Here is a 9356-nt window from a genome sequence, read left to right as displayed (position 1 = left end):
CTGCCTCACTAACCTGGTCTCCTATGATAAGGTGACCCGCTTAGTGGATGAGGGGAAGGCTGTGGATATTGTCTACTTAGACATCAGTAAGGCCTTTGACACTGTCTCCCACAGCACCCTCCTGGAGAAGCACCCTCCTGGAGAAGCTGGCTGCTCACGGCTTGGACAAGTGCACTCTGCGCTGGGTTAAACACTGGCTGGACGGCCGAGCCCAGAGAGTGGAGGTGAATGGAGTCAAATGCAGTTGGTGGTCACGAGTGGTGTTCCCCAGGGCTCAGTGTTGGGGGCGGTCCTGTTCAATATCTTCATTGATGATCTGGATGAGGGGATTGAGTGCACCCTCAGTACGTTTGCAGATGACACCAAGCTGGGTGGAAGTGTCAGTCTGCTGGAGGGCAGGAGGGCCCTACAGAGGGACCTGGACAGGCTGGATCGTTGGGCCGGAGCCAACGTTATGAGATTCAAGAAGGCTCAGTACTGGGTCCTGCACTTGGGTCACAACAACCCCACGCAACGCTACAGGCTTGGGGAGGAGTGCTGGTTTTGGCTGAGAAGGGGTTAATTCTCCTCACCGTGGGGGGTCAGGGACCTTTCCAGTTCCTACTCTGCTGCGTGGTGGGGGGTGGGGGGGGCTGGGAGGGGCAGGGCCATGGCAGGGGCGGCTGACCCCGACTGGCCAATGGCACGTTCATTCCATACCACGTGACCCCAGGACCAGTATACGGGGGGGGTGGGGGGCAGTTGCGGCTTGGGGGCAGCGGTGGGTCGGCGGGGGGTGAGCAGCTGCGGCGCGTGCGGTTGGTTTCGGCGGTTCGTTCCCCCTCTCCCCTCCTTTCCCCCCTCTCCCGGGGCTTTGCGCTGCTCGTTCTCCTTTACATTGCATTTCTGGTGTTGTTTCTTTTAATTTTAATTAAACTGTTCTTATCCCAACCCACGAGCGTTACCCTTCTGATTCTCTCCCCCATCTACCGGTGGGGGAGTGAGCAGCTGTGTGGGGCTGAGCTGCCGGCTAAACCGCGACAGGAGGAGTGGCTGGAGAGCTGCCTAGAGGAAAAGGACCTGGGGGTGTTGGTTGGCAGCCGGCTGAATGTGAGCCAGCAGTGTGCTCAGGCGGCCAAGTCAGCTAATGGCACCCTGGCTTGTATCAGGGATAGTGTGGCCAGCAGGAGCAGGGAGGTGATCGTGCCCCTGTACTCGGCGCTGGTGAGGCTGCACCTCGAGTTCTGTGTGCAGTTTTGGGCCCCTCACTACAAGAAGGACACTGAGGTGCTGGAGTGTCTCCAGAGAAGGGCAAAGTTGGTGAAGGGTCTAGAGAACAAGTCTTACGAGGAGCAGCTGAGGGAACTGGGGTTGTTTAGTCTGGAGGAGGCTGAGGGGAGACTTTATCCCTCTCTACAACTACCTGAAAGGGGGTTGTAGCGAGGCGGGGGTCAATCTCTTCTCCCTAGTAACAAGCGATAGGACGAGAAGAAATTACCTCAAGCTGCACCAGAGGAGGTTTAGGTTGGACATTAGAAAAAAGTTCTTCACCAAAAGGGTTGTCAAGCATTGGACCAGGCTGCCCTGGGAGGTGGTAGAGTCTCCATCGCTGGAGGTACTTAAAAGAAGGGTAGATGAGGTGCTTGAGGATATGGTTTAGCAGTGGACTTGGCAGCGATAGGTTAGCGGTTGGACTCGATCCAACCTTAACAATTCCAACCTTAACAACTTCCAACAACCTTAACAATTTCCAACCTTAACAATTCTATGATTCTATGACAAATGACCCAGCTGACAAAGATTTAATATGAGGGGTCCACTTCCAAAAAAGTTTTCCTGAGGACTGAAGTCTATCTGAAGAAACCAAACTCACCAAAATCCTCAAAAGGGCTGAGCTGCCATTTGGGCACTGAAAGCCCTCCATTTTGTGAGAGCCGTAGAAGTCAAACTTACATTCAAGTGCCTTGTGCAGAGCCCCACCTAGCTTGGTATCACACAGGTAATCCCCTCTCAGGTTGTCAACTGCCATAAGCAAGAACACCTATGGACCTGCTTGTTCCTCACGTGAGCAGTATTTCCACAATGATTACAGGAGACTTGCAGGGACAAGAGAAGATGTAATGTAACCAGGTCCTTTACTATACACTGTAATGCAATATAGCCTTGGGCCAACTGATGATGTAAATCGCACTTCCATTTCTATTGAGGTACCACCATCTTTTTCACAAGGAAAGACCAAGATGCAACAGAGAGGTGATATGGGGGCACCAGGGTTATTTTGGACAGGGAGGTTGGAAAAAACTTCCTCCTTCTCCCATTACAGCAGTTACACCTTCAAGTTACCACACTCTCCATTTATTGTCAGAGTGATTGCCTTTGAAACAATCTCCAACTCTGAGTCCAGAACGAATGGAAAAAAGGAAAACAGTTACCAGCTTTTGATTCGCTAATGCAATCACAAAATGTACAGAAAACAGGCACCATGCAAACAAGCCACTGCTTTGTAGTGTAAAAGTCTAAAGCAGACAAGACTACTTTCAGGCTCTCAGACTGGCATCAAGGAGTAAACTAATGGTGTAAAATATTTATTCCTATGCTGTCAGGGAATATCTGGAGTCCTTCACAGCACCAAGCACACCGTTCTCTAACAGCAGCAGTATCACTATTTGCTTTCTCTGCCAGAAAACCCTGTACAACATGATGCCGTCTGATCAGCAGATGGCTCCTTTATTTGCACTGAGTACCCATTCAGTGCATGGCTTGTTTCTTTCAGTTACTGCCTCATTCCTAGTCTGCTCGGGCCCAAATTCAGACAGAGGCTAGGCAGGCAGGCACTCAAAATGCAGACTTTCATTCAGGAACACAGCAGAGTACTCTCTTAGCCTGAGTATTTCTTTCACATCCACTGCGGAATGTTCTGTTCATTGGTTTGTCAAGATACTTTTAGCACTCAGGAATGAGCTCAAGAATTTATAGGCTTGAGATAGCTCAGACTGTGTGCATAAGCAAGAGAGGCAGGCTCGAAAAGCAAATGCTTTCTTCTACCCCTCCTATTTTCTCATAGCTAGAAAGGTGCATGGTAACTTCAGGACTGATAATGAGGGGGTCCTTTGAAGTGAAATAGTAGACAGCCAGTTACAGCACCTCATTTGGTGCTGTCTCCCGCCCTGTCATTCCAGAACAGGAATTCTTCCTCCCACACTCAATCTGCTCTTAATTGTTCAGAGATTATCAGGTGACAAATCCTCTGAGAAGCTTCCACATGGACATTGCTTTTCATATTGTCATTTTTCATCAAAGTGCTTCAGTGGCATGGAGACCAAAGCAGTTCTACCTTAGATTAGGACACATTTTAGCATCTCCCAAAAAGCAAATGCATTACTTTCATGGATGAAAGGGAGCTTTGACCTTCTGGCTCCTAAAAGTCTTGATAAACACTTACACTGTTTTACATCTTATGGATTAACAGACTGATTCAGGATAACGAGAGCCCCATTTTTCATTGTCGACAGCTGGAGCGTGCAAGTTCCAAAGCATAAAAACCTGAGGAGATCATGTGACAGAAGTAGTCACTGCACAATGGTAAGTGGCGAAAGACTGGTTTTGTTTCTAGATTTTTAGTACCAGCTGTTGCAAGAAGGACAGATTTCCACCTCTTCCCAACTTCCACCCGAAGAAATAATTTGTTGACGTAAAAAATTAATGCCACTATGCTACTTCCTCCTTAATCATCAGTGTTACTAGCTGAACTTAAAGATACCCCAGGAAAGTAAATGAACCCATCTTGGCAATCTTTCAGGGCAGTCCCAAGTCAGAGAATCTCAGAGGAAATGAAATCTAACTAGACAACAACCCAGAGCATAAAACAGAAACAGCAAGCACTGGCTTGTGCATCTGCTTTGTTCTATGCTCACCAGAATGGTCTGAAAACCCAACATGCTGGCACGTTGTGAAAGACTACCCTGTTTCTTCCAGCAGAACAGTCTTGGCACAGTTTTTAAGCACTCCCTCTTACAGCCTGCGTGGATTCCGCTACGTGATTTCTCCCACCTTCTGACAACCCACCCAAGGGACTCAACTGATTTTCTCCTCAAGGCAAGCCTGGGAGTCTAGGTCATTGAAATCTGTATGATATTTAAGATCTATTCTATTAATTTCTTTCCAACGCAGACAGAGTGAACAAGACTGTTGAGCTGTATAGCTGATCTGAAAATAGTAAGGGTTTTCTAGTAACATTTTCTAAAATTAATTCAGTCTACACTTTCATAAAATTCATGTTCTTATTCATCTGGATGATCTGTTTAAAAAAACCTCACAATTAAGCTTTCTGGTAGGGCTTTTGCATCTTAAAAATAAGATTTTTCCACAAACACCAATAGAAACTTTTAGCTGGCAAAGGAGAAAGTAAGCCCATGGTGGAAGCAATGTTTTTGAAAATAAACAAATGGCCAGTTGCTTCTATACCAGGTAAAGGACGCTAGACAATTTTACAGTAAATATCAGAGGTGCATAGGGCATTTGTATTATACGCCATTCAAAAATCCTTTTTTCAATTTATGGTAATATCACTCACCGGATAAGAACTGTCAGCTAACTATCTGCTCCTGCAACTTGTTTTTCTCACACATCAGAACCTAAGAAAGAAATAAATTTAAGCCTCATCTAACTTATGTTGACATCACTGAATTTTTAAAGAACCAACAGTGTGAGCCAAGTTTGCTTTGTAAACTTCTACAGTCTGCTTAAAATATGAAGAGACACAGAATGAAGGTGGCAGAACTAAGTATTCAAACGCTCTTTAGTCAGCCTTTACACTTAAACAACCAAACAAAAGAAAGGACAGGATATGGAAAATAAGCCTTCACAGAAGTTATGTCCCCACCAGAATGGTACAGTTGCATAACAAAAACTACTTAAATTTGAGACACTGGATCAATCAGGGACCTCGGGAGATCCTTAGCCCAACCTCCTGCTCAAATCAGGGTCAGCCATAGGATCATACCAGAACGCTCAGGCCTTCAGTGACTCTGGACTGGAAAACCTCCAAAGATGGAGACAGCACAACTGCTACGGGCAACCCATTCCAACATTTGACTTGAATCTTACTTCATTATATTAAGAACAATGTCCTCCATTATTCAAGTATGTTTAGTCACAAATGATCCTGAAACCTATTATGCTCCTGTGTGAACAGCACATCCATCTACCAACCTGACCATAAAGTTAAGGTTGCCATATGAAAAACTGATTCAGATTCCGTCCCTTTGTGGTTCACAGATGGTGGTAAAAACCACACCACCTTTCCACTTCAACTAAATAAGCATCTTGACTGTTACAGGATATTATCCTCCAAGCAGAATAGCAACGAGAACAAGGTGACAGAAACTTTGTAGTACCCGTCACATATATTTGCTGATAGCAGAGGACAGGTGATGCTCCAGCTTCTCAGGACTCATTTTCAGAGCTGGTGATTCATACCCTGTGATCTGCACAGTATCTGCAAGTGGGCCCGTCAAACTGCTGCCAAACTGAAATGGAACATCTCAAAAAAGGTGAGGAGAAAATTAAGTTACTAAAAATGCTATCAATGGACAGCTCAAGTTTTACATACTTGTAAATGAAAGTTATTGTAACAGTACAATACAGTCTCACTTGTGTCTGTTTGTTTTTAGGCCAAGTGGCTCAAAAACTCTACCTCTTTTATTCAAAGCCTGTTCCCTGTGCTTTCTTCCTTTCCACTGGTCCTGTCCAAGCCTAGAGATTTCAAGTGCTCTAACCTTTCACAGCAAGCAAGAACAGCCACCTTTCCCTGACTACAATGAACAAGTGGTCTGTGCATGAACAGTAAAATTAGCATATGCAGAATAGGTCAGATAATTCTTTTTGCACAGACCAGAAACGTTAACTTGCTATGTACAAGCTCTCAAATTTGTTGACATGAGCAAGACTGATATACCCAAAGCTTCCAGACTTCTTGTACCACGGAAGCTCTGCCTGGGCACTCAACATTGGAAGCCAAAGAAAAACAACTTGGCCCTCATAAGTGTTCTTCTTCCTAGCCCCAAACACACAGATGGAAAAAAAGACGACATCCAACAACTTCTAGATATCTAGTAACTCTGCACAGTGAAACAAATTTGAAATTTGAAAAACTAGTGCATCCCTTACTCCCAATATTGTTTTCCAAAACAGAAGAATTCTGTTTTATCTGAAACATATTAAAAAGTCACAAGCAGACACCAAGAATGTTAAGTTTCCTTCCAGATTGTTTAAAGCTGAAAAGTTAGGAAAAAAATGATCAAAGAATCTTAGAATAGAGGCTGTCAGAGTTTCAGTGAGTAAAATTAGCTTTCTAAAAAAATCCCAGAATGGCAAATATTTGCAAAACCCTCATCCCACCTCCTTCATAATCATTGCTTTTTCCGAGTGTTACTGTTAGTCCTTTACACTGTTTAAGCTGCTCAGATCTGCCTAACAGCCTGTACTCTGATCAAGCCCAGGACCAAACTCTAGTTTCTGCCAGACAAACTCAAATGACTGCGTTTCCCACCTCTACACTCATCCTCTCCACAGTTTTATTTGCTTTCAGGTTTACATAGTCAGATTTGGGATAAGTCTCCATTAAGAAGTAGCACACATTCTGACATCATGAGGTTACACTCAGTTTGCATGACAAAAGTGATGCAATTTTGAGTGGAAATAACAACTTAAGTCCAACCCCGATACTGCAAGCTGCATGTCTATAAAATGTATACTTTCATGTCTATAAAAACCCTCACATAAACAAGAGAGGTTTCTTCAGGTATCTACCCTCTCTAGCCACCTCATCTGCATGTTGTTAGAGTCTCTAACCTAGGACAAACTCTGCAGTCCCAGCAGAGCTTCTAAGACTGCTGTAGTAGCCTGGCAAGCATTTTACCTTCTCTTGCCCCAAACGCAAAATGAATCGCTTCATCCTTTTCTCCCCTTCTCTCACAGCTACCCTGTATGCCAGCCGTACAAGAAGCCTGGTCAGCTTTGTGTGACCTGTGTCTCCACTTCTGTAACTGCTAGTTTAATCCGACGGCTGAACTGTTCATTCTTCATTTTAATCTTCCAAGTGTAGTTCAATCCACAATTACAAAATCTGAGCGTTAACATGAAGACAAGCAACACTGTGGCTGGGGTCAGAGGTAAAGGGAGAGCAGGATTAAAACGAGGCAACCTATACTTCCATCTGATTAAAGCCACTGCATAATGATGACCCTGCTACTGATTCTACTAAAGAAAAAAACTGCAGTCATTTTCAGGGCAGCAGAGTGTCTACAAACACACAACACTGGAGATCAGTAGAATCTAGTAAAAGGTAAGTATATAGAAAACTTTGTTTCATTTGTCTCAGTGTTCTCAACTACTTGTTTTCTTCTCGCCATAAAGCAAAACTCCAAGGAGAAGCTACATAGAAGCAGCTACAAAAACAATCTTCCAGACACTTGTAAAATACACTAATTGTTCCACGCAGGCTATGAAGATGTGACAATCAAGTAGAGAGAATTTTTTGAGCTGGAATGAGGACTATGATGACAAGCTTACAGTTTCTCCACCTACAAACCACAATCGTGCAAATAACATCTTACCAATAAGATATCTATTTATGTAAACACAGGCTCAATCGCTTATATCTAACACATTCAAAAGGTATTATTAGGGCACGTTAAGGCTTATTAAGGCCTAATACAGCATTCTAAAGACACCATAAACTCCAGAAGTGCAGCAATGAAAAGAAACTGCAGCATCAGTGTCTTCGATTTCAAAATCTATATACACAGATGGCAGAATTCTGCCTATGCATTAGATGAAGCCCCATTAGTCAAACTTATTTTTCTTGCAACACTAGCTTCCAACAAGCTATTTCTCTCATGAAATACACCAGTTTATCTCTGCCACCTGACAGCCTGAATGCCAGAGACAGTGCATCAAATGCATGACTTCAACTTCAGCCTCACTTTGCATTAGTATGCTTAAATAATGTCTCTTCCAAAAAAACGGTCTTCTCAATTCATTAGTGACCTTCTCAGTTCTCCTCACTTGCATTCTTAGCTTTCAACTAGCCCCCACTTTAAGCAGTGTAGCATACACAATTCACAAGTCACAAAGCTGACTCTTCAATAAGCTTGCAAAGCAACAGAACCTTTCCAACAATTCTGAACCAAAGTGAATTCTGAACTGAGTTCAGAACACAACGCTACCCTCATCACTAGCAGCAGCCGACAAAGCCACCATTAAATGCTATTTGCATGCCTCTCCCACAGATAGTCATGCCAAACTGTTGTATTCAGCAGCATCAGCTCTCCATTCTGCTATCCTGCACAGGAGCAAAATCGTCACTCTTGTTCACGTCAAACTGCGGTTCAGTGTTTTAGGAATGCAAGTTTGCCACTGATTTTGAACAGCGACCTAGGCACAGAAGATGCCACTGATGCTACTGTCTTCATAAAACGTGCTTTGATTAGAACTGGAATTAAATTGTGTTTTATTAATATTTTTCTTGCCTAGCCAATAAGTATTTCTCACTATCAAGGAGGAGGTAAGAAGTGAGTGTTAAGAAGAATTGAAAAGCTTAATATCATTTTTAAGGTCATATATTCTGAGAAAATATAAATACAGCACTGGCACTTGACAATCAGGTCAGCAGCATCAGCTACAGCCTGCAGCTTTCCAATCATCAGCAATGCTGATCAGTCATGTATTTTGTGGTAAATTAATTAAATTAATCATGTACATAATTTCTTCACACATGGAATAAGACTACTTTTCTGGATAGTTTTGTGAGGTCACAAAGTTTTATAATTTGTGGCTTCTGAACCACATAGCTGTAGTTTCAAAATAATGTTTTTCAAAAGAGTGTGTTGAACACTTTGTTGGTATCCCAAACCAGGCAAGGAAGACCACCTAAAAATGTTACTGATAAAGATGTTGTCTCTTCACTTCCACCTTATTGTTTCCATTGAATTATATAGTACCTTTCAAGCACAGAAACTCTAGGTTAGTTTTGTGCACAGAGCGAGCTGTGCCTGAAAGAAATCAGCGTAAAAAAAATTAAACATTAACATGCCTGCCTCCAAATCTCTAAAACCAACTGAAATATCCAATGAAACCACAGGTGACAGATCTGCTTACATTATTTGAGGACTTGGCTTTGTGTCTCCCAGTTTCATTCATTCAAGTGTACTCTTGAAGTAAAGCTCAATCTGAGACTTTAAAATCAGAGCCACAGTTTGACTTCATGAGTGATTACATCATGTCTAAAGAGTTCTCTTAAAAGTGGTAAGAACAAAGCATATCACCAATCTAATCTCTTGGACTTTAGCGAGATTCATAAGAGGTTTCTGGACATG

Source organism: Phalacrocorax aristotelis, chromosome Z (assembly GCF_949628215.1).
Source record: "Phalacrocorax aristotelis chromosome Z, bGulAri2.1, whole genome shotgun sequence".
Taxonomy (NCBI): domain Eukaryota; kingdom Metazoa; phylum Chordata; class Aves; order Suliformes; family Phalacrocoracidae; genus Phalacrocorax; species Phalacrocorax aristotelis.
The sequence above is the reverse complement of the archived record's forward strand: the minus strand, read 5'-3'. Positions refer to the sequence as shown.